General features: G+C 40.1%; 1 protein-coding gene across 1 annotated transcript in view; it reads left to right on the top strand.

Moving 5' to 3' along the window:
* Positions 1 to 24,580, top strand: part of DFFB (DNA fragmentation factor subunit beta) — a 101,855-nt gene that overhangs the window by 4,535 nt on the left and 72,740 nt on the right. The window lies entirely within an intron of this gene.

The raw sequence follows: 24,580 nt of genomic DNA, 5'->3' as shown, positions 1-24,580 counted from the left end.
CTAGCAGTGAAGGGGTTAATTAGGGAGTTTGTAGGGAGCTTGCAGGATTAATTTTAGCTTTAGTGTAGAGATCAGCCTCCCACCTGACACATCCCACCCCCTGATCCCTCCCAAAACAGCTCCCTTCCCTCCCCCACCCCACAATTGTCCCCGCCATCTTAAGTACTGGCAGAAAGTCTGCCAGTACTAAAATAAAAGGGTTTTTTAAAAAATAAATACATTTTTTTTAGCATATTTACATATGCTAGGGTGTAGGATCCCCCCCTTAGCCCCCAACCTCCCTGATCCCCCCCAAAACCGCTCTCTGACCATCCCCTCTGCCTCATTGGGGGCCATCTTGGGTACTGGCAGCTGTCTGCCAGTACCCAGTTTGCAAAAAAAAAGGGCTTTTTTATATTTATTTGTCTTTTTTCTGTAGTGTAGCTTCCCCCCCCCCCACACAGACAAACCCCCACCACCTTGCGATCTTTTTTTTTTTAAACAAATATTAGGGCATTTAAACATTTTTGCTAACACATTTTCTGTAGTGTAGCAGTTCCCACCCGCTCCCTCCCCGTGCACGCGCCCGCCCCCGCCCTCCCGTGCACGCGCGTGCGCCCGTGAGCGCCCCCGCTCATCCCCGCCCACGATCCCGCCCCCCCTGCAGATAACCAGGGCCATCGATGGCCGCCACCCGCCTCCCGGTCCGGCTCCCACCCACCAACGCAGGGAACCACCGATCTCCGGTGCAGAGAGGGCCACAGAGTGGCTCTCTCTGCACCGGATGGCTTAAAAAAGTTATTGCAGGATGCCTCCATATCGAGGCATCACTGCAATAACCGGAAAGCAGCTGGAAGCGAGCAGGATCGCTTCCAGCTGCTTTCCAAACCGAGGACGTGCAGGGTACGTTCTCAGGCATTAACTGCCTTTTTTTTGAGGACGTACCCTGCACGTCCTCGGTCGTTAAGGGGTTAAGTGTATGAAAGCTTATTATGTGGTTTTATGTACGTTTAGTGGGTTTTTACACATAGTTTTAAAAAGGAACATGGAAGTCAAAATTTTATGATTCAGATAGAGAATGCAACTTTATGAGACTTCAATTTACTGCTATGCTCAAATTTACTTAATTTTTGATGTATCCTTTGCTAAAAAGCATATCTAGATATGGTCAGGAGCAGAAATTCACTACTGGGAGCTAGCTAGTGGTTAGTGGCTATAGTACATTGTTACTCTGCTGAATTTAACTATGAGTTTAATCTCTTTGTAGGGGTTAAACACACAGGAGTATATCACAATATATTGTCTGATTTGTTTTCGATGGATTTTCAGCGCTTCGTTTTGAGGCAACCACAATAGTGAGATTTTGGTTGTTTCTCGAAGCTACAAATCAAATGCATATTCTGCTTGTAGAAAAAAAGGCCTATTATTTACATGTAGCTAAATCTTTCTCAGTGATCAAAATCAATTTTCTTGATACTTTTCAACAGGTTGTTAAGAACATTTTCCACTTATTGAACTCAACACCTTAAGGCTTTTGATAAAGTCCAGAACTGACCCTTTTGACATTTTTGTAAGTATTCCAAGATAATTTGGAATAATTCTATTGTGTTGCACATGTGCAAAACGCTCTGAAATCGCCACAGACAACATTTCAGAAGTGTATTTGTATATATGCATCAACAACAAAAAGGCAGCACCCAGTTAATCCACACGTCCACAGAACAGGATACGATAGTAAAAATGCAAAGAAAATTTAATAGGCACTATTAAACATGGTACACAGTACACATCACAGCAGAAAAAAAGGTCAAACATGTTTCGTTATTCACATATTACAATTTCTCTACGACTCAAGAGGGTCATTGAGAAAGTGTAATATGTGAATAACGAAACATGTTTGACCTTTTTTTCTGCTGTGATGTGTACTGTGTACCATGTTTAATAGTGCCTAACACTTTCTTTGAATTTTTACTATCGTATTCTGTTCTGTGGACGTGTGGATTAACCAGCTGCTGCCTTTTTGTTGTTGATGCTGGATTTCTGTGTGGAGCAATGATAAAGCGCTTACTCGTTTGGCTAGCACCGGTGACATCATCATTTGGCGACCGCCTGTATTGGGAGCATGTTACTGAGGCATACTAGCGTGAAGATGACTGTCTCTCAGTGTGGGCTGCAAACTGAAGTTAAGGGGACTTTCCTTTGAGCGCTGCTCTGTGTTGTTGTCATATTTGTATATATGGTCTAGATTCATTAAAACGTTATTCCTTATTAATGTAAAGTCTGTCTGCCGTGGACAGGACACAAATTTACAAATGTAAATGTATTTAACCCCTTAATGACCAGCAACGTACCCTGTACATCACTGGTCTTTCTATGGCGATTGTTTTCTGCAGGAGGGAGGGAGGGTCTAATAGACACACGCTGTTATTAGCAGACAAGCTCTAAACGACCATAGACATACATGGTACATCACGGTTGTTAAGGGATTAATAGATGATATCCCGTACAGCTAACAAGATTTGCAGGAAAAGCAATAAAACGGAAATCACAATTATCGTGATTGTTCGCTTCAGAACTGTTATGTTCATAAATGGCATTTCAATCAGAACTGGATACCTCGATACCGGGATTTCACCATTTGTCATTCTGCTTGTTTCTTGGCGACTAAGATCATGGATTTTTTTTTAAATAAATTAGAACGCCCAACAATTGCAATTTCAAATCTTGTTTCGCCATTTTTTAAATGTAACAGAAATTACGCAAGGACAAAACTTGCTCTCAACAGTGTGTTCTTTTTTGGCAGTCGTGTTATTGAAATGGAGGAAACTTCACCGCATAGATGTTTCTCGATTTACAGTATGAGAAATGTTAAAATCCCGTTTAGAAGATGTTTTCCATGATATTGAATGTAAATGTCACAGAAATGGAAAATGGTCCTTTCTCAATAAATGACTGGAAATTATGATTATTGAGCAAATATTGCCCAGTATACCCATCATGCCTATATATAGTGGAATTCAGATTGTTTACCAGTGATCAGGATAGATTCTGATTACAATAGGTTAATCCTACACATGTAAATGTGGATTTCCCTTGCACACTGTACAAAGTGGTTCATTCAAAATGACTGTAATGGTACCTTCATGGATGTGAAATGGCCATTGTATATGTCAGGTTCAGTTGGATTCCCAGTTTCCATCTCAATAACAAGTAGTTAACAACTAAAACACGCTGGAACTTTTTGAGGGAAAACTTGTTTGCGGCTGTGAGATATTAGCATCCAAATCCATTTCGGTTTGTGATTTCCCCCCCCCAAAAAAAAACACTCTTCCCATATCAACTGAAACCTCGTTATCTGGTGCAGATATCAGAAAGATTGTGATCAACACCATAGTTATATACAAGCAATAGTGCAACATTAAAATGCTGTAGCTAGACATGTGTACAGGCAAAACTTTTGGTTTGTCTGAAAGATTTGTTTTGGAATTTATGTCCGATTTGGGTCGTCAGAATTTCGTTCGCAGTACTGTTTGGTTTGGCCAAATATTCTGATAAGAATTTTGTTTTAAAGCAAAATTTGTTCAATTGAATTATTGCCTATGGGAAGTCCTCGAAACATTCCTTTTAGCAACAAAATTACACTGCTAAAAAATGCCAACAATTGAAAGATACAGGGCTAACTGGTACACTAAAACAATATATTGAAGTGAAAAGCATTTGATAATTACAGTAATATCGCACTACCCTATTGTTTCACTTCTAACCTTTCACTTCCCACCACTACAACCGTTCTGTACAATCTTTACTTTTTTTTTCAGCTCTCTAATTTTTTTCAAATCCCTCATGCTAAAGTACCCTCATTCCCCATCCTCACTTTCTCACACAGCAACTCCATAGTAAGTTTGGAGTTAGTTATCCTTGGAGATGGCCCCAGCAGGCAGCAGAGTTAATGAACTAGGTAGGACTCTGATAACATTACATAAACCTCAAAAATACACCTCCACGGAAAGAGGAAAAATGTGTTTAGAGTCCCTTGGACACAGTGGCCAACAGTTCCCTGAGGATTTGGTATTGACAAATGATGACCACCAAAGAGCAGGAGCAGAAATACTGAACTTGGTAGGCCTCTGGTACACAAACCCCAAAAATACACATCCAAGGGATGAGGACCAAGACATGCTTAGAGACCCTTGAACAAAGCGGGCCAACAGATTGCTACAATTTATTACTTTAACTGATGATGACCACCACAGAACAAGAAGGGCAAGAGAAAGCTGCAGGTTGCAGAGTTACTAGAATAGGTCGGCCTCCATACAAACAAACTTTAAAAAAACACATCCAAGGGAGGAGGACAAAGACGTGCCTATAGTCCCTTGGACACAGCAGGTATCAATTCAGTATATTTTTTTACTTTCACTGATGATGACTACCACAGAGCAAGAAGGACAGCAGCGGCTGGCAGCAGATTTAATGAACTAGGTAGGCCTCACAGTAGATAAACCTCAAAAATACACCTCCATGGAGTAGGAGGAGGAGACAGAGGTACTAAGAGTCCCTTGGACACAGGGGCCAGCATTTCCCTAAGGATTTGGCATTGAAGGATGATGACCACCACAAAGCAAGAAGGGTAGGAGCAGGAGTGGCAGCAGCAGGCAGCAAACTTACTGGACTAAGTAGGCCTGACAGTGCATGAACCTCAAGAATACACCTTCAGGGGAGTAGGAGGGAAGACACTGGACTAGAGTCACTTAGACACAACGGCCAGCAGTTCCCTGAGGATTTGGCGTTGATGGATGATGACCACCATAGAGCAGAAAGGCAGGAGCAAGAGTGGCAGCAGCAGATATACTGAACAAGGTTGGCCTCCAGTACACAAACCCCAAAAATACACCTCCAAGGGAGGAGGACAAGAACATGCTTAGACTCTTGGACACATCAGTCAGCAGTTCCCTGCATTGATGTATGATGAGGACCACAGAGCAGGAAGGGTAGGAACAGGAATCACAGAAGGCAGCAAATTTACTGGATTAAGTAGGCCTGACAGTACATAAATCTCAAAAATACACCTCCAGGGGAGGAGGAGGGCAAACACATAACTAGAGCCCCTTGTACACAACGACCAGCAGTTTCCTGAGGATTTGGTATTGATGGATGATGACCACCATGGAGCAGGAAGAGCATGATAAAGAGCGGCAGCAGAGATACTGAACTATTTAGGCCTTTGGTGCTCAACCCCCCAAAATACACCTTCAAGGTGAGGAGGACAAGGACATGCTCAGACACCATTGGACACAGTTGGTAACAGTTTGCTATGATGTTTGACTTTAACTGATGATGATCACCATAGAGCAGGAGGGGCAGGAGAGACAGCAGCAGGCAGCAGAGTTACTAAACTGGGAAGAGCCCCAATGTATGTGTATTACATTATTCTCAGACTAATCTTTTCTATGAATGCATCATTTTACCTAGCATCTATTTAGTGTTTAATGTCCCTTTAAGTTGGTAAATATTTGTTCAAAGTATTGAGCAAATTTTATAAACTGTTAGATTATTGGAAAATATTGGATCTCTAATATAACATCTACAGTCCAATATGCATTAAATTAAGCTTGGGATAGTAGTTTATTCACTGGCGATTTTCTAGGGTTTCTCTACTAGTCTATGTCTGTCTAAAGGTGTGATAGACCTCTCAGGGTTTTTAGAATTTGCAAAACAAAGATATTTATTTCCAATAACAACAAATCTTCATAGTCGACGTTTCGGCTTTCACAGAAGCCTTCTTCAAGACAAACAACATCTGTAGAATAAAAGAAAAAACAACCAATATATACAAACACATTTTTACAAACTAACGTGAAAGAATATACACCCAACACCACTTATTAATTATTATAAAATCATGTAAAAGGATAAACTTGTGTACAAGTCCATGGTCACACTACATACTAATCAAGCATAGTACACAAACAGATGGAGACACCCTTAGAACGACACCTAATCAGGTCAATCAGGGAATACTGAGAAGCTTCCAGAGGGTAGGTACTAAAATGAGCCAAACTGTCTAACATATAAATGTATACAAACATAAACTAGAACATGTGCTCTTATTGCGGTACTTGAAATAAATAAAAAAACACGCTATTACGTTAAACGTGGCAGAAAACAGAATGGTACCACGGCGAGTACAAATTTAAAAATCATGACTCATGGGCCCAAAACCCTAAATACTAGTTATCATGAAAAGCTTCAAAGCTACTAAGCATTGCCTATGCCCATTACTAATGTTAAACAATAGCCATATCTCATAACCTGTAAACAGAACAGTAAACGTAAAGATGCCAACAATATATACCTCACTGTTATTACTAATCATGTAGTAATAGGTATATGCCACAGGATATATCAAACCAATACACCTTACTAACGCCAAATACAGCAAACCAATATTGAAACAGCTGTGGTCCAAACCTTATAAAGAAATTTAATCTGGGATAGAACTTACACATGTACACAACAGGTGAAATATCACAATAGGCAACAAAATTGACTAATCAGACCTCTATTACACAAAGCTACAGTTTATACCAGAAGCAAGAAAAACAGCAACGTTGCTGTGAAACAGGTATGACAACCTGAACTTACTAATGCAATGAGAGATAACAACTAAAGTGTAAATTCAAACAAAGAGAGAGACCACTAAAAACTCCAAATAGCACATGCCCGCAAACGTGGAAATGAGATAATGCTTTTATTTAAATATAACCATCTCACTCATAATAAAGGAGACCTCTATACTTTCAGACCAAATATGTACCTTTAACGAGCAAATTTCAAACATAGCCGCAATTTGCAATATACACCCCCACCTTCATACGGTGAAACAATCAAATTTAGTCAGAGCCAGCCAAATCTTAAAATGCATCATAGAAGTCATATCCCCGTTATTTAAAACAAACAACATTACTTCATGTCGGCATATAGCCGTGCTCCACAAACAGGAAACAGAGTATAATCTATTGGGACACCGGAGAGGCTTTAAAAGCGGCGGGGAGCCCATTCTATTGGTCAAAAACAGAGGTGTGAGCAGCTACGTAACCAACACAGCTGTAGCAAAGTGGATGCTATCAGAGAGCCTGCAACTAGACAGATACCACACATATGCACTCTGTTCACCATCACAGCACTCAGCATTAACTAGATGACACAGCCGTGGAAGAAACTCAGAACCTGAAGACACTAACATATAATCAATAAAGCCCCCACCAGCTAACTCCAAAAAGACAGGGAGGAAAACCTAACATATAGCGAAATTCACTAAGCGTCACTGTTGCTAGGCAACCAACATACAAACACAATGAGCTATAATTGCCAATGTGAAGTATAAAATAAAATAAATATGGCAAGTTGTGTGTCCAACTACACAGGATAAGAGAATAACAAGACCACCTTGAGCAGAGATATATCTTGGTATTCACTACGTAATCCTCATAGTATGTAGTGGCATTGAAACCAACAGAGAGCTGTGCTAAAACTCTAGCTTCCTACCTTAGACAAAATTCACACCAGTCATGATGACCTCAGTGATAACACCAGCATATTAGGGCAGTGCTAAGCACAACTACACAATGGACTGATACAAAGTAAAGATCATATATGTGTCAAATGGCACAAAAAACTGGCAGCTGTCAGATGATGGTCGGGTGCATATATCTACGCCCCAGCAGCGCTGAAGTGACAAATCGCAAAACATACTTAGGAAAAGGGAGATATTGGTAAAAATAATGATGTAGAAAATAATAAACAAAATAATTAAATAAAAAATATAAAAATAAAATGAAATAAAATTACAATTACACTAAAATAAAACAAAATAATAATGGAAATACACATGAATATACCCTATATTTGTAAAAGACATGTAGCTAGCCAGATTGTAATTTGCACACACCAAATTAGTAAAACACTGAATAGTCCAAGTGTACATTAAGCCCATGGGGGCTAAGAGTATTAAGCCTGTGTATCCACCGACTCTTACAACATAGCAGTTCTTTGTGTCTGTCGCCACCTCTCCTGGGCGGGACAACCATATCAATCAACATAGCTCTTAAGGAGGAAATGGGATGATTAGACTCCAGAAAATGTCGGGCCACTGGTTGATCAGAAAGTCCTTCTTTCAATGCAGCTCTAATGGCACTCTTATGGTTTGCCAATCTTTCCCGGAAGGTGGTACTGGTTTTACCTACATAATATCTCCCACAGGGGCATGTAAGGAAGTATACCACAAACTGGGATGTACAGGTAAGACGATGTCTAATCAGGTACGTCTTGGTAGAATGTGGGTGATGGAACTTTTGTCCAGTCAACATAGAATTACATGTGACACAGTTCCCGCATTTAAAACAGCCCAACTTCGTCTTGGCCAACCAGGTCTTAGTGCTACGCCAGGGATCAGTCTTCATCAATAACAATCTGAGACTACAGCCACTCCTATGTACTACTCTGGGAGCCTCCAAAAAACTAAACAGTGGTGAGGGGGTAGTGATCAATATAAGTAGTCGACCATTGGATAAAGATGAAGTTAATGTTTTGAGCAGAGGTCTGAGCTTTGTACCTACCCCGAAAATCAGTATCTTTGATCATCTGGTTGATCTCCATAAGCTACAAAGAACACTAAAGTTGAAGGATCATTTCAAACATTCTACTCATCCTCAGCCTAGGTCTAAGTTGTATAAATCCTCTGATTTCGAACTTAAAAACACTCACCCTACCATAAGAACTTTTACCAATATCTGCATCAGGGACATCGAACAAGCATGCAAGAACCAAGCACCATTTAGAGCTAATTTAAATAAAGAAGAATTGAGTGCATTGGAAAGACTCAAAAAAGATGATACAATTATCATCCGCCCGGCTGATAAGGGAGGTGCTGTTGTGATTTTAGACTACTCCTACTATAGGACTGAGCTGTTGAGTCAATTGAATGAAGGCTCAACCTATCAGAGATTGGCATTCAATCCCACCACTGCTTATAAAAAGATGTTGGACAATAGCCTAATGATTTCGTTTAACAGTGGCCATATTGACAGAAATATCTTGGAGTTCCTGACGGTGGAGTATCCTAAGTATCGTATAATTTACACTATCCCAAAAATACATAAAGATGTAATAAAGCCTCCGGGACGACCTATTGTGTCCGCTGAAGGATCAGTATTTCAGAATTTATCTATTTACATTGATTTTCATCTGCAGGATTTAGTCAAGAGAACAGAAGCATTTCTTTTAGACTCCATCCAACTGATTTAACTTCTACAAGATAGAACATTTCCTACAAACTGCATTCTCGTTACACTTGACGTAAATAGTCTCTACACAGTTATTCCACACATCATTGGTGTAGAGGCGGTCAGACAGTTCCTGGTATCCAGCAATGAATATGATGGTCCCCCGGTTGAGGTTCTACTAGACTGGCTGCTGATGTGTCTGACACATAACTATTTTAGATTCAAAGACACGTACTATTTGCAACTGGTTGGTACGGCCATGGGGTCTAGCATGGCCCCTTCCTATGCAAACCTCTTCATGGCATGGTTCGAGAAACAATATATCTTTCATGACCGAAATCCCAATGTCTTACTGTACCGTAGGTACATTGATGATTTATTTGTTATCTGGGCCGGTACTCATGACGAATTGGCAGAATGGATACACTATCTTAATAATGTCGAACAATCGATTACGCTCAAGAGTGAGAGTGATGAAGATAAAATACACTTTCTGGATTTATGTATTTTCAAATCAACCACTGAGGCCGGTTGTAGGCTTAACACCACTTTGTACTCTAAACCAACCGACTGAAATACCCTGTTACAGAGTGACAGTTTTCATCCAGCACAGCTAAAGGCTGGTATCATCAAATCCCAGTTCCTCAGGGTTATCCGTAACAATTCCGACCCAACAAAAAGATCCATACAAATGAAGTTGAAATTTTTGGAAATAGGTTACAGTCTGAAGAAAGTGACCGATATAATAAATGAAGTTACCCATTTGGATCAGGCTACTCTTATTCAAAGGAAACAAAAACCTTGAGAAGAATCTAGTCATCCGCAATTAAATCTTGTTACTGGGTTCAGTCCAGCCACTAAGCAAATTGGGGAATTAGTCCGTAGAAACTGGCATCTCATCAAAGGAGATCTAACGCTACCTTTCAAAGAAACACCGCCTCCCAGAGTAGTACATAGGAGTGGCTGTAGTCTCAGATCGTTATTGATGAAGACTGATCCCTGGCGTAGCACTAAGACCTGGTTGGCCAAGACGAAGTTGGGCTGCTTTAAATGCGGGAACTGTGTCACATGTAATTCTTTGTTGACTGGACAAAAGTTCCATCACCCACATTCTATCAAGACGTACCTGATAAGACATTGTCTTACCTGTACATCCCAGTTTGTGGTATACTTCCTTACATGCCCCTGTGGGAGATATTATGTAGGTAAAACCAGTACCACCTTCCAGGAAAGATTGGCAAACCATAAGAGTGCCATTAGAGCTGCATTGAAAGAAGGACTTTCTGATCAACCAGTGGTCCGACATTTTCTGGAGTCTAATCATCCCATTTCCTCCTTAAGAGCTATGTTGATTGATATGGTTGTCCCGCCCAGGAGAGGTGGCGACAGACACAAAGAACTGCTATGTTGTGAGAGTCGGTGGATATACAGGCTTAATACTCTGGTCTTGTTATACTCTTATCCTGTGTAGTTGGACACACAACTTGCCATATTTATTTTATTTTATACTTCACATTGGCAATTATAGCTCATTGTGTTTGTATGTTGGTTACCTAGCAACAGTGACGCTTAGTGAATTTCGCTATATGTTACGTTTTCCTCCCTGTCTTTTTGGAGTTAGCCGGTGGGGGCTTTATTGATTATATGTTAGTGTCTTCAGGTTCTGAGTTTCGTCCACGGCTGTGTCATCTAGTTAATGCTGAGTGCTGTGATGGTGAACAGAGTGCATATGTGTGGTATCTGTCTAGTTGCAGGCTCTCTGATAGCATACACTTTGCTACAGCTGTGTTGGTTACTTAGCTGCTCACACCTCCGTTTTTGACCAATAGAATGGGCTCCCCGCCGCTTTTAAAGCCTCTCCGGTGTCCCAATAGATTATACGCTGTTTCCTGTTTGTGGAGCACGGCTATATGCCGACATGAGGTAATGTTGTTTGTTTTAAATAACGGGGATATGACTTCTATGATGCATTTTAAGATTTGGCTGGCTCTGACTAAATTTGATTGTTTCACCGTATGAAGGTGGGGGTGTATATTGCAAATTGCGGCTATGTTTGAAATTTGCTCGTTAAAGGTACATATTTGGTCTGAAAGTATAGAGGTCTCCTTTATTATGAGGGAGATGGTTATATTTAAATAAAAGCATTATCTCATTTCCACGTTTGCGGGCATGTGCTATTTGGAGTTTTTAGTGGTCTATCTCTTTGTTTGAATTTACACTTTAGTTGTTATCTCTCATTGCATTAGTAAGTTCAGGTTGTCATACCTGTTTCAAAGCAACGTTGCTGTTTTTCTTGCTTCTGGTATAAACTGTAGCTTTGTGTAATAGAGGTCTGATTAGTCAATTTTGTTGCCTATTGTGATATTTCACCTGTTGTGTACATGTGTAAGTTCTACCCCAGATTAAATTTCTTTATAAGGTTTGGACCACAGCTGTTTCAATATTGGTTTGCTGTATTTGGCGTTAGTAAGGTGTATTGGTTTGATATATCCTGTGGCATATACCTATTACTACATGATTAGTAATAACAGTGAGGTATATATTGTTGGCATCTTTATGTTTACTGTTCTGTTTACAGGTTATGAGATATGGCTATTGTTTAACATTAGTAATGGGCATAGGCAATGCTCAGTAGTTTTGAAGCTTTTCATGATAACTAGTATTTAGGGTTTTGGGCCCATGAGTCCTGATTTTTAAATTTGTATACTCGCCGTGGTACATTCTGTTTTCTGCCACGTTTAACGTAATAGCGTGTTTTTGATTTATTTCAAGTACTGCAATAAGAGCACGTGTTCTAGTTTATATTTGTATACATTTCTATGTTAGACAGTTTGGCTCATTTGGTACCTACCCTCTGGAAGCTTCTCAGTATTCCCTGATTGACCTGATTAGGTGTCGTTCTAAGGGTGTCTCTATCTGTTTGTGTACTATGCTTGATTAGTATGTAGTGTGTTCTAGTGTTCGGCTTGGTGACCATGGACTTGTACACAAGTTTATCCTTTTACATGATTTTATAATAATAAGTGGTGTTGGGTGTATATTCTTTCACGTTAATTTGTAAAAATGTGTTTGTATATATTGGTTGTTTTTTCTTTTATTCTACAGATGTTGTTTGTCTTGAAGAAGGCTTCTGTGAAAGCCGAAACGTCAACTATGAAGATTTATTGTTATTGAAATAAATATCTTTGTTTTGCAAATTGTAAAAACCCTGAGAGTGCCCTTCATTCCTATAAGAATTGTTCTATATGTTTCTCTAAGGACTGCACCCAGGTGTGTGAGAGATAACCAAGGTTGGAGTGCTGGAACACCTGCTATTTCTAATATATATATATATATATATATATATATATATATATATATATATATATATATATATATATATATATATATATATATATATATATATATATATATATATATATATATATATATAGCATTATCTGTGTTACAGTAATATAAATAAATATACTACCAGTCAAAAGTTTTAGAACACCCCCATTTTCCAGTTTTTATTGACATTTAAGCAGTTAGAGTCCAGTGAGTAACCTGAAATGGCAAAAAGGTAAGAGGTAAACTGCCAGAGGTGGAAAAAAATAATGTACATTTCACTGATTTCAGAGTTTTACAAAAAGGTCTTTTTCAGTGAAAAAGTAATGAGTTAAGAACTCACAGTTGTTCTGCAACAATGTAAGTCAATTAAGCCTTTAACGTTTATGCTAACAATTCCTGCAGGTGTTCCAACTTTTGTTGATTACTTATAAAAAGCAGTGTTGGTACAGACTGTGTTACTACACTCTCTTAAGCAATATTTGGACAGTATTATACTACAGGAAGTAGTATATTTCTCTAAAATTGGTGAGAAAAAAGGCAGTTAACAAAGGAAGACAGACAGAACATTATAACCCTTAAAAGTGTAGGTCTTGGGGGCGGAGCTTGGCCACGCAGGAAGATGGCTGCAACAGCTTAGAGCTCCCGAGCCATTTAGCACCCTAAGATGTAAAGCGGCCAAAGAGGACTTACAAAAAAAAAAACTAAATCGCCTCTACATCACGGCGAAATTCCATCACTTTCCTGTGTTCGGCTGCAAAGGTCTGTTCTAAACTGCTCTGGGGCTCCGTGACAGATCGCGGCCTTGTGTAGGCCGTGCGCACGCAACAACACCCACGCACCTGGCGCATCAGTCCGGGATCGTTCACCTGCAAACCTAGGACCGCTCCAAATGTGGGGCTGATATTACCCCCGGTGTATAGTGCATCAGTGACGACGGACCAGTGAAAGATTAAAGGGGATTGACACACCACACCGAGAACCCCACAGCAAGGCCCTGTTTGCATGTGCTGCTGCTGTGTCACACAGTGAATATACCAGGGCATCAACTTACTGCAACACCAGATCTACACACACATGGCCTCCGTCAAACAACAAAAGCCTAAATAAACACAGGCCTTAAGCTAACGAACCCACCTCCTGGCAGGCACATTCTATCTGTAATACTCTGAGACTTTCATACCTCACCAATTGAAAAAGACATGAACACCACCTCTTTTTGGTGAAATCACTTACTACTTAACGGGACACTCTTACACACAGGCAATTTCAAGCAGCATACTCCCTGGTAAAAGCCAAAAACATGAGCCACTATTTTAAGCCTGCAGAAGCCTCTCCACCTGATAACTACCCTGACTATCAGAGCCTATATCATCAGGACACCCACCTGCATTGCCACCACAATATGTCACTAAAGAGGATCTTAAAACTCTTTCCTCAAAATAAGATATTAATAAAGTTATGTCAGAAGTTAAAATTGTATTTGGTGAGCTGCCTAAAGAAGTTAATGTTTTCAATCAGAGAGTAGACAGAGTAGAACAAAAACAAGATATATTGCAGAAAGAGGTGAAAGACTCCTCCTCTCAAGCCCAGTATAGTGCGGTGTTGGTGCAAAACCTGCTTGATCGCGTAGAAGTCTTGGACAAACGCAGCAGGCGAAACAACCTTCGCATAAGGGGAATTCCAGAATCGGTTAACTTACCTGCACTACAACAATATTTACAAGACCTCTTCAGAACGATAAAAGGAACCCCAACTTCACCTGAAGTTATGATTGAAAGAGCACATAGGGCTCTGAGACCAAAGCCCTCCCAGAAGGAACCTCCTAGGGATGTTATTCTGAAATTCCTGAATTTCAAGGACAAGGATGAAATCCTATGCCACTGCAGGAACAAACATTCGATCTCCCATGCAGGAATAGCATTACAAGTTTTCTCTGACCTGAGCCCTACCACGCTACAGAAGAGAAGGGACTTAAGGTTCCTCACATCAGCACTTCAAGAGAACAATATACCATACCGATGGGGATTTCCAACAAGCATAACAGCAAATAAAGGAGACAAGATCGCAACCTTAAGAGTCATGGAGGACTTGGAGACATTCTGTGCCACACTGGGGATCACAACTCCATGCATACCCCAAAGACACTGAGCCCACAACCTTACAGCAATCCTAACTCAATCACGTGGCCCCACTTTTGCTTTGGGGGGACATTCTACCCCAGATCTTGGGATCTGGCCTGAACAGCCTTGTCAACTAGGACACAAAATAATTTTACAGAATGAGAAGAGCTCATCCCCACAAAGGACCATGGTTTGGTTTGCATAAACACCCTTCATAATGTTTTATTATTGTTTATATTGTTATGCATTGTCTTTAAATATTCAGTTGCCTGCATCTGTCTCCCCCATCCCTCATCCCCCCTCCCTTTTCTTCCTCGATGTTAATTGTTAATGATTACAATTGTAATGACCTCCATAGAGCTTGCTACTACTTGATAACACAAACAGAACTATACATAAGAACAGGGCCTTAACATGGCACACAACCTCCTGAGTGCCCACAAAGGCTTTCAACCCTACTTGTTTTTTCCTTTTCACTTCTTTTTACCTTTTCCCCTATTCTACCACATAGATACGCTGGTAGCTCGGACAGGGCAAATGGCATAACCAAATGGCATAACCATAGGTTCTCTACAGCCTATTTCTCCTCAGGGCCATGGAAACTAAATGGTTTGGTAAACCTGTTCCACCACAGAGTCCCCTTCCAAACTTTGCACATTGAAAGATACACAGAGGGTAGGTTTCTGATACTAACGGGACTGCTTTACGGTCACCCCATCACCTTAGCCAACATTTAAGCTCCAACCACAGCACAACACACTTTTCTCAAGACTTTCTCAAAAAGGCTTTTGGAGGTGTCTAGGGGAGTAGTCATTCTTGGAGGAGACTTTAATATTCAATTTAATCCCCGAATGGATACCTCCAATGTCTTGTCCACCATATGATCAAACAAAGTAATAACACTTTAAAATCACTTCTCCTTCACAATATCTGGCGTACACATCACCCAACTGACAAAGACTTCACATTCTACTCTAACCCGCATAAAAAATACTCCTGTATCAATTACTTGTTCACAGATTCCATAGGCATCTCCTACGTTACACAGAGTGAGATCACCAGCATCACCTGGTCAGATCACACTCCAGTCACCTGCAATATCAACTGGCCTAACACCCCCTCGGTGTCCCCTTCTTTGATAGCTAGATGATAATAGGTTAGACAACCCTTTCATTAGGGCAGAACTAGTCTCCTCATTAATTGAATCCTTTTCTTATAATACTAATGACGGGTTACCGATCACAACGTATGGGAAGCATACACATGTGTTGTCCGGGGAGACGATCAAACATAAAGCCAAACTCATAAAGCAACGGAAAGAGAAATATGACACAATTCTTAAATCAATACAATCCCTAGAAACCCTACATAAAAAACACTATGGATTCACATATAGAATCACAACTCAGGCCAAATTAGACTTTAAATAAATCCTCCTGGAGGATCAACAAAATAATGCCCTATGGATAAAACAGGAATATTATGACAAGGGTGATAAAGCGGGTAAACTACTGGCACGGCCAATTAAACGCAGGCAACTTAGATCATATGTTCACACAATGAAAGACAGTAAATGTAAGAAGTGTACTAATAGCTATAACATAGCAAGGGTCTTCCGCACATATTACGAGAAGATGTATAACATTCAAACTGATTTAGGAGGAAATCCAGTAACTGAAATAACTCCCCTAGACAGAAAAATAAATGAGTATATCTCCAAAACAGGCCTACCGACCCTACAAAAAGATGACATAACTTATTTGGAATCCCCACTAACTCTTGACAAAATATCAGATGTGATCAAGGAACTCCCCAGCGGGAAAAGTCTGGGTCCAGATAGCCTGAGCTCTAAATATTATAAGTCATTCCTTCCTATTCTCCTTCCACATCAACAAACGGTATTTAATTAACTACATGCCACAGGTACACTACCCCCTTTAAAGTTAACAGCATACGTCACGGTCCTCCACAAGCCAGGAAAGCCAGCAGACAAACCAGAGAGCTATAGACCAATTTCCCTGCTTAACACCGATTTAAAGATACTGGCAAAAACACTAGCCAATAGGGTCAATAAATATTTACCTTCCGTCATATCCACAGATCAGGTGGGTTTTGTCCCGGGAAGAGAGGCGAGGGACAACACACTTAAGATACTCCAGCTCATGGATTTCTTTAAAATAAACTTAATCCCCCTAATGCTTCTCTTCCATGGTCTTTCTCAGAAAGACCATGGAAAAAATAGGATTTGGAGAATTTTTTAAACAAATGGTCTTTGCCCTCTATTCTACACCAAATGCACAAATTAAGGTTAACAATATATTATCCGACCCCTTCAATATCACAATTGGGACGAGGCAGGGCTGCACTCTTTTACTCCTATTGTTTGCAATTTCTATAGGGGCCTTGGCCAGTAATATAAGAGCTAATAAACAAATCTCAGGGATCACAGTAGGTGACACAGAATATAAGCTAGCTATGTTTGCCGGCGATTTATTGCTCACCATTACTAACGTAGAACCATCCATCCCGTTGACTATTGCAGAATTAAAAAAATTCAGGAAAGTTTCCAACTTCTTTTTGAACCTTACCAAATCCGAGCTCCTCAACATATCCTTATCACCAACATCCACAAGCTGGCTAAAAGAACACTGCCCATTAATAGTAAAACAAGACTTTATAGAATACCTAGGAATCAACCTTTCTAGTTCGGTCACAGACATTTTCCGGAACAACTATATCCCTCTAAAAAAAGATCGCTAACGATTTGTCTGCATGGAAACATAAAACTATATCCTGGCTGGGGGAGTATTGGGGTCGTAAAAATGAATATTCTCCCTAGCATACTCTATTTACTCCAAACAGCTCCAATCCCTCTTCCTCACACTTACCTCCGATCTCTTAAAACCTTACTAGAAGACTACATATGGAAGAGAATACGACCTAGGGTAAATAGACAAACCCTATATCTTCCCCGGGAGAGAAGGGGACTAGACTTGCCCAATATTCATCTCTAGAGACAGGCAATAATGCTTCAACACATAGCAGAGTGGTGCCATCAGAGTGCTAAAATAAAATGGTTACAACTTATTTCAAGTATCCTTCACATTATAAATTCTTAAGCCAGTGGTAACTCACACCTAACAGACTTAAATAAATATACCCAGCCTCTAATGATACATGCTGGAGGGGGTGCGGGATGGAAGGTACGATGTTGCATGTATGGTGGGAGTGTCCCTTGATAGAAAAGTATTGGAACTCGGTTGTAAAAGAGATTAGTAAGATCATACAGATGGATTTAAACCACAAACCCTGCATACTTTTGTTATAGTTCCCTTTTAAATTTCCAAACTGTTTAGAAACTAATACCCATACTAATGCTGACATTCGCTAAGAGCCTTATACCCCAGCATTGGCAATCAAATATCCCTACGATAGGGGAATGGTAAATAAAAGTAGAAAACACTCTTGGGTTGGAAAGATACCACTATTTGAAGTCAGCTAAAACAGAAATTCATGAGCTGATGGTGCAATGTGGACTACGGCCCACAACACAACCTCGAGTAGCTCTACTGGTTAATCATAAATAATGTCGTTGATGTTGCCTCCTTGCAAATAAGAAGAGAGACATGTACAAGCTCTCTTCTTAGACACAACCCCCCCCCTTTTTTTTCTCTACCCTCCCCCCGCTTGGTTATCACCTTAACCCAACAACACCTGGAAACTTTCGGCTAGATTTAGAGTTTGGCGTTAGCCGTCAAAAGCAGCGTTAAGGGGTCCTAACGCTGCTTTTTACCGCCCGCTGGTATTTAGAGTCAGGCAGGAAAGGGTCTACTGCTCACTTTCTTTCCGCGACTCCAGGCTACCGCAGATCCTCTTACGTCAATTGCGTATCCTATCCTTTCAATGGGATTTGCCTAACGCTGGTATTTGGAGTCTTGGAACAAGTGAGCGGTAGAGCCTTTATGGGCTAACGCCGGAACATAAAGCTCTTAACTACTGTGCTATAAAGTACACTAACACCCATAAACTACCTATGTACCCCTAAACCGAGGCCCCCCCACATCGCAAACCCTCTAATAAAAATTTTTAACCCCTACTCTGCCGACCGGACACCGCCGCCACCTACATTATAGCTATGAACCCCTAATCTGCTGCCCCTAACATCGCCGACACCTACATTATATTTATTAACCCCTAATCTGCCCCCCCAACATCGCCGCTACCTAACTACAATTATTAAACCCTAATCTGCCGACCGGATCTCGCCGCCACTATAATAAATCTATTAACCCCTAAACCGCCGCACTCCCGCCTCGCAAACACTATAATAAATTGTATTAACCCCTAATCTGCCCTCCCTAACATCGCTGCCACCTACCTACAATTATTAACCCCTAATCTCCCGCCCCCAATGTCGCCGCTACTATAATAGTTATTAACCCCTAAACCTAAGTCTAACCCTAACCCTGACACCCCCCTAACATAAATATAATTTAAATAAAACGAAATAATATTCCTATAATTAAATAAATTAATCCTATTTAAAACTAAATACTTACCTATAAAATAAACCCTAATATAGCTACAATATAACTAATAATTACATTGTATCTATTTTAGGATTTATATTTATTTTACAGGCAACTTTGTATTTATTTTAACTAGGTTATTAACTATTTAATAGCTACCTAGTTAAATTAATTACAAAATTACCTGTGAAATAAATCCTAACCTAAGTTACAATTAAACCTAACACTACACTATCATTAAATTAATTAAATAAATTAACTACAATTACCTACAATTAAATTTAATTAAATAAACTAATCTATAATACAAAAAAAACACTAAATTACAGAAAATAAAAAAATATTACAAGAAATTTAAACTAATTACACCTAATCTAAGCCCCCTAATAAAATAAAAAAGCCCCCCAAAATAATAAAATGCTCTACCCTATTCTAAATTACAAAAGTAATCAGCTCTTTTACCAGCCCTTAAAAGGGCTTTTTGCGGGGCATTGCCCCAAAGTAATCAGCTCTTTTACCTGTAAAAAAAAAATACAACCCCCCCCAACATTAAAACCCACCACCCACATACCCCTACTCTAACCCACCCAAACCCCCCTTAAAAAAACCTAACACTAACCCCCTGAAGATCTCCATACCTTGAGTCGTCTTCACCCAACCGGGCCGAAATCTTCATCCAAGGTGCGTAGAAGAGGTCCTTCATCCAGTAGAAGTCTTCATCCATGCGGCGCCTTCAATCTTCATCCATCCGGAGCGGAGCCATCCTCTTCATCCGGATGGATGATTGGAACAGCCAATAGAATGCGAGCTCAATCCGATTGGCTGATTGGATCAGCCAATCGGATTGAACTTCAATCTGATTGGCTGATTGAATCAGCCAATCAGATTTTTCCTACCTTAATTCCGATTGGCTGATAGAATCCTATCAGCCAATCGGAATTGAAGGGACGCCATCTTGGATGACGTCACTTAAAGATACCATCATTGTGTTAGAAGACTCCGGATGAAGAGGATGGCTCCGCGTCGGCTCCTTGGAACATGGCTCCGCTCCACTCCGGATGGATGAAGATTGAAGACGCCGCCTGGATGAAGACTTCTACCGGATGAAGGACCTCTTCTGCGCACTTTGGATGAAGATTTCGGCCCGGTTGGGTGAAGACGACTCAAGGTAGGGAGATCTTCAGGGGGTTAGTGTTAGGTTTTTGTAAGGGGGGTTTGGGTGGGTTAGAGTAGGGGTATGTGGGTGGTGGGTTTTAATGTTGGGGGGGTTGTATTTTTTTTTTACAGGTAAAAGAGCTGATTACTTTGGGGCAATGCCCCGCAAAAAGCCCTTTTAAGGGCTGGTAAAAGAGCTGATTACTTTTGTAATTTAGAAAAGGGTAGGGCATTTTATTATTTTGGGGGGGGGGCTTTTTTATTTTATTAGGGGGCTTAGATTAGGTGTAATTAGTTTAAACTTCTTGTAATATTTTTTTATTTTCTGTAATTTAGTGTTTTTTTTTTTTGTATTATAGATTAGTTTATTTAATTAAATTTAATTGTAGTTAATTTATTTAATTAATTTAATGATAGTGTAGTGTTAGGTTTAATTGTAACTTAGGTTAGGATTTATTTTACAGGTAATTTTGTAATTATTTTAACTAGATAGCTATTAAATAGTTAATAACTATTTAATAGCTATTGTACCTAGTTAAAATAAATACAAAGTTGCCTGTAAAATAAATATAAATCCTAAAATAGATACAATGTAATTATTAGTTATATTGTAGCTATATTAGGGTTTATTTTATAGGTAAGTATTTAGTTTTAAATAGGATTAATTTATTTAATTATAGGAATATTATTTTGTTTTATTTAAATTATATTTATGTTAGGGGGGTGTTAGGGTTAGGTTTAGGGGTTAATAACTTTATTATAGTAGCGGCGACGTTGGGGGCGGGAGATTAGGGGTTAATAATTGTAGGTAAGTGGTGGGGATGTTAGGGAGGGCAGATTAGGGGTTAATACAATTTATTATAGTGTTTGCGAGGCGGGAGTGCGGCGGTTTAGGGGTTAATACATTTATTATAGTGGCGGCGAGGTCCGGTCGGCAAATTAGGGGTTAATAAGTGTAGGTAGGTGGCTGCGACGTTGGGGGGGGGCAGATTAGGGGGTAATAAATATAATGTAGGTGTCGGCGATGTTGGGGGCAGCAGATTAGGGGTTCATAAGTATAATGTAGGTTGCGGCGGTGTCCGGAGCGGCAGATTAGGGGTTAATAATATAATGCAGGTGTCAGCGATAGCGGGGGCGGCAGATTAGGGGTTAATAAGTGTAAGATTAGGGGTGTTTAGACTCTGGGTTCATGTTAGGGTGTTAGGTGTAAACTTAAAAAGTGTTTCCCCATAGGAAACAATGGGGCTGCGTTAGGAGCTGAACGCTGCTTTTTTGCAGGTGTTAGGTTTTTTTGCAGCCAGCTCAGCCCCATCGTTTCCTATGGGGATATTGTGCACAAGCACGTTTTTCCATCTTACCGCTACCGTAGGCAACGCTGGTATTGAGAGTTGAAGTGGAGCTAAATTATGCTCAACGCTCCCTTTTCTGAGCCTAACGCAGCCACTCAGACAACTCTAAATACCAGTGTTGTCTTAAGGGTGCGCTGGAAAAAAAAGCAGCGTTAGCACGGCGGGTCTTTACCGACAAAACTCTAAATCTAGGCGTTTGTTTTGCTATATACATATTTTCACTCATTTTGCAAGATGGATGTAAACTTCTATCTCAGCTATTCTCCCAGGAACCCACTGCAGCCCAGAGGTAAAAAGTCTTCGATAATAACCTGCATATTTTGTGGGCCCCTTAATACCTTGTTACACTGTTCTCACCATGTTATGTTTCTTTATGTAAAGCTAATATATATTCTGTTATAATACTGAAAATAACTGGAAAACCAAAGCGCATAAAAGGGATATTGAAACAAGACATTTTGAACTTGCACCGAACTGAGGACAAAAGTTACTCTGCAAAGGTTTCTATGTTGCTCAGAACCCCTTGCTCTACATGTATGCACTTACATCTACTTGTAACCACAATGTATAAATGATGATGTCTAATTGAAATTTATTTTCAAATAAAGCTCTTTGAAAAAAAAAAAAAAAAGTGTAGGTCTTTCCTTTAGAGAAATTGCAAAGAAAGCCAAGGTGTCAGTTAGTACAGTTTTCTACACCATCAAAAGGCACTTGGAAACTGCAGGAAACTCTGACAGGAGGAGGTCTGGCAGACCCAAAGCCACAACAGAGACTCATAGGACAACAGCTTCAAGCACAGCTTAACACTGATCAAATTAAACAAGTCTCAGTTTCAACTGTGAAGAGAAGACTTCGAGCTGCAGGTTTGAAAAGAGTCTTGCCTGGGCCAGGAAGCACCGGCAGTGGACTACTGAAGACTATAAGAAGGTCTTATGGACCAATGAATCATATTTGAGATCTACGGTTCATCACGCAGGGTTTTTGTACACCGTTAAATAGGTGAAAGGATGGTTCCTGGAGGAGGAAGCGTAATGGTCTGGATCCAGAGTTGGTGACTTGCGAGTGAGTGGCACCCTGAACCAAAACTACAACCACAGCATTTTGCAGCTGTGATATTGAAACAAGACATTTTGAACTTGCAACGAACTGAGGACAAAAGTTCCTCTGCAAAGGTTTCTATGTTGCTCAGAACCCCTTGCTCTACATGTATGCACTTACATCTACTTGTAACCACAATGTATAAATGATGATGTCTAATTGAAATTTATTTTCAAATAAAGCTCTTAGAAAGAAAAGAAAAAAAGGTGTAGGTCTTTCCTTTAGAGAAATTGCAAAGAAAGCCAAGGTGTCAGTGAGTACAGTTTTCTACACCATCAAAAGGCACTTGGAAACTGCAGGAAACTCTGACAGGAGGAGGTCTGGCAGACCCAAAGCCACAACAGAATCAGAAGACAAGTTTCCGAGAGTCAACAGGTTGTGTGACTCATAGGACAACAGCTTCAAGCACAGCTTAACACTGATCAAATTAAACAAGTCTCAGTTTCAACTGTGAAGAGAAGACTTCGAGCTGCAGGTTTGAAAAGAGTCTTGCCTGGGCCAGGAAGCACCGGCAGTGGACTACTGAAGATTAGAAGAAGGTCTTATGGACCAATGAATCAAATTTGAGATCTACGGTTCATCACGCAGGGTTTTTGTACACAGTTAAATAGGCGAAAGGATGGTTCCTGGAGGAGGAAGCGTAATGGTCTGGATCCAGAGTTGGTGACTTGCGAGTGAGTGGCACCCTGAACCAAAACTACAACCACAGCATTTTGCAGCGCCATGCAATACTCTCCGGTTTACGCCTACTTGGTCAGGGGTTCATTCTACAGCAAGATAATTAATTATACCACCTTAAAGGGGCAGTAAACCTTGAAAATAATGTTATATAATTCTTCACATAGTGCAGATTTATATAACATCATCTTAGCCAAATTTTATGCAACATAATATTGCCGGTGAAATTTGATTAAAAAAAGAGGATTTTTCAGACTGCCGCTCTGGCTCTATTGAGCGGGTCTGGTTTCCCCCCTGAGCGCATCTGGGCAGCTGTCTAGTCACAGCCTGGCCCAATCGTGCCATTACACTCAATGCAGCTCGCTCCTGCTATGTCTGATAGAGGGATGAACTGGACAGAAGTGTGAAAGCAAAGTAACCTACAATGCAACACATTTGTGGGAACTTCTGCAACAGTGTGGAGAAGAACTTTCTGACCAATGTTTGATTTTCGTTGTAGAAAAAAATGCCACGAGTTTGTTCGGCTGTTATATATACAAAAGGTGGCTACTTTGAGGATTCAAAAATTTAGAGTACATTTTGTTAAAGAAAACGATTCCATGATTTTACCTCAAATGAGAATACCAGTAGCGAGAAAATGAGGAGCAGGGACACATGGTCCAATTACTGGCCGCATCTCCATCTTGAGAAAACTATTGGTGATCCAAAGCTTGATCTACATTTCTCAAGCTTTGTAGTTCTTCGGTTTCATTCCCAGACAAAGATACATACATTTTAAAAAAATCCTTTACATAATACATATAGCTCTGGCATTGACAAAGAAGCAATAATTTTTAAGTCTTTCTCAGAATAGCTAGTAGTCGACCAAGGAGAATCATCAATATTTCTCAGAGCCATGTTGAAAACTTGTTAAGTAGAATACATTGAACCAGTGTACTCCACAGAAAATGTTGCTAGCCTGGTGGCCTTCTGAAATAGCCGGGTGGGGTCAGTGTAATATTTTCTAATATTATATAATTTTCTGCTATCCAAAGCACACATCAATTGCATAATTTATCAAA

This window comes from Bombina bombina, chromosome 8, assembly GCF_027579735.1.
Source record: "Bombina bombina isolate aBomBom1 chromosome 8, aBomBom1.pri, whole genome shotgun sequence".
NCBI classification, from domain to species: domain Eukaryota; kingdom Metazoa; phylum Chordata; class Amphibia; order Anura; family Bombinatoridae; genus Bombina; species Bombina bombina.
This window is presented reverse-complemented; position numbering and strand designations above follow the sequence as displayed.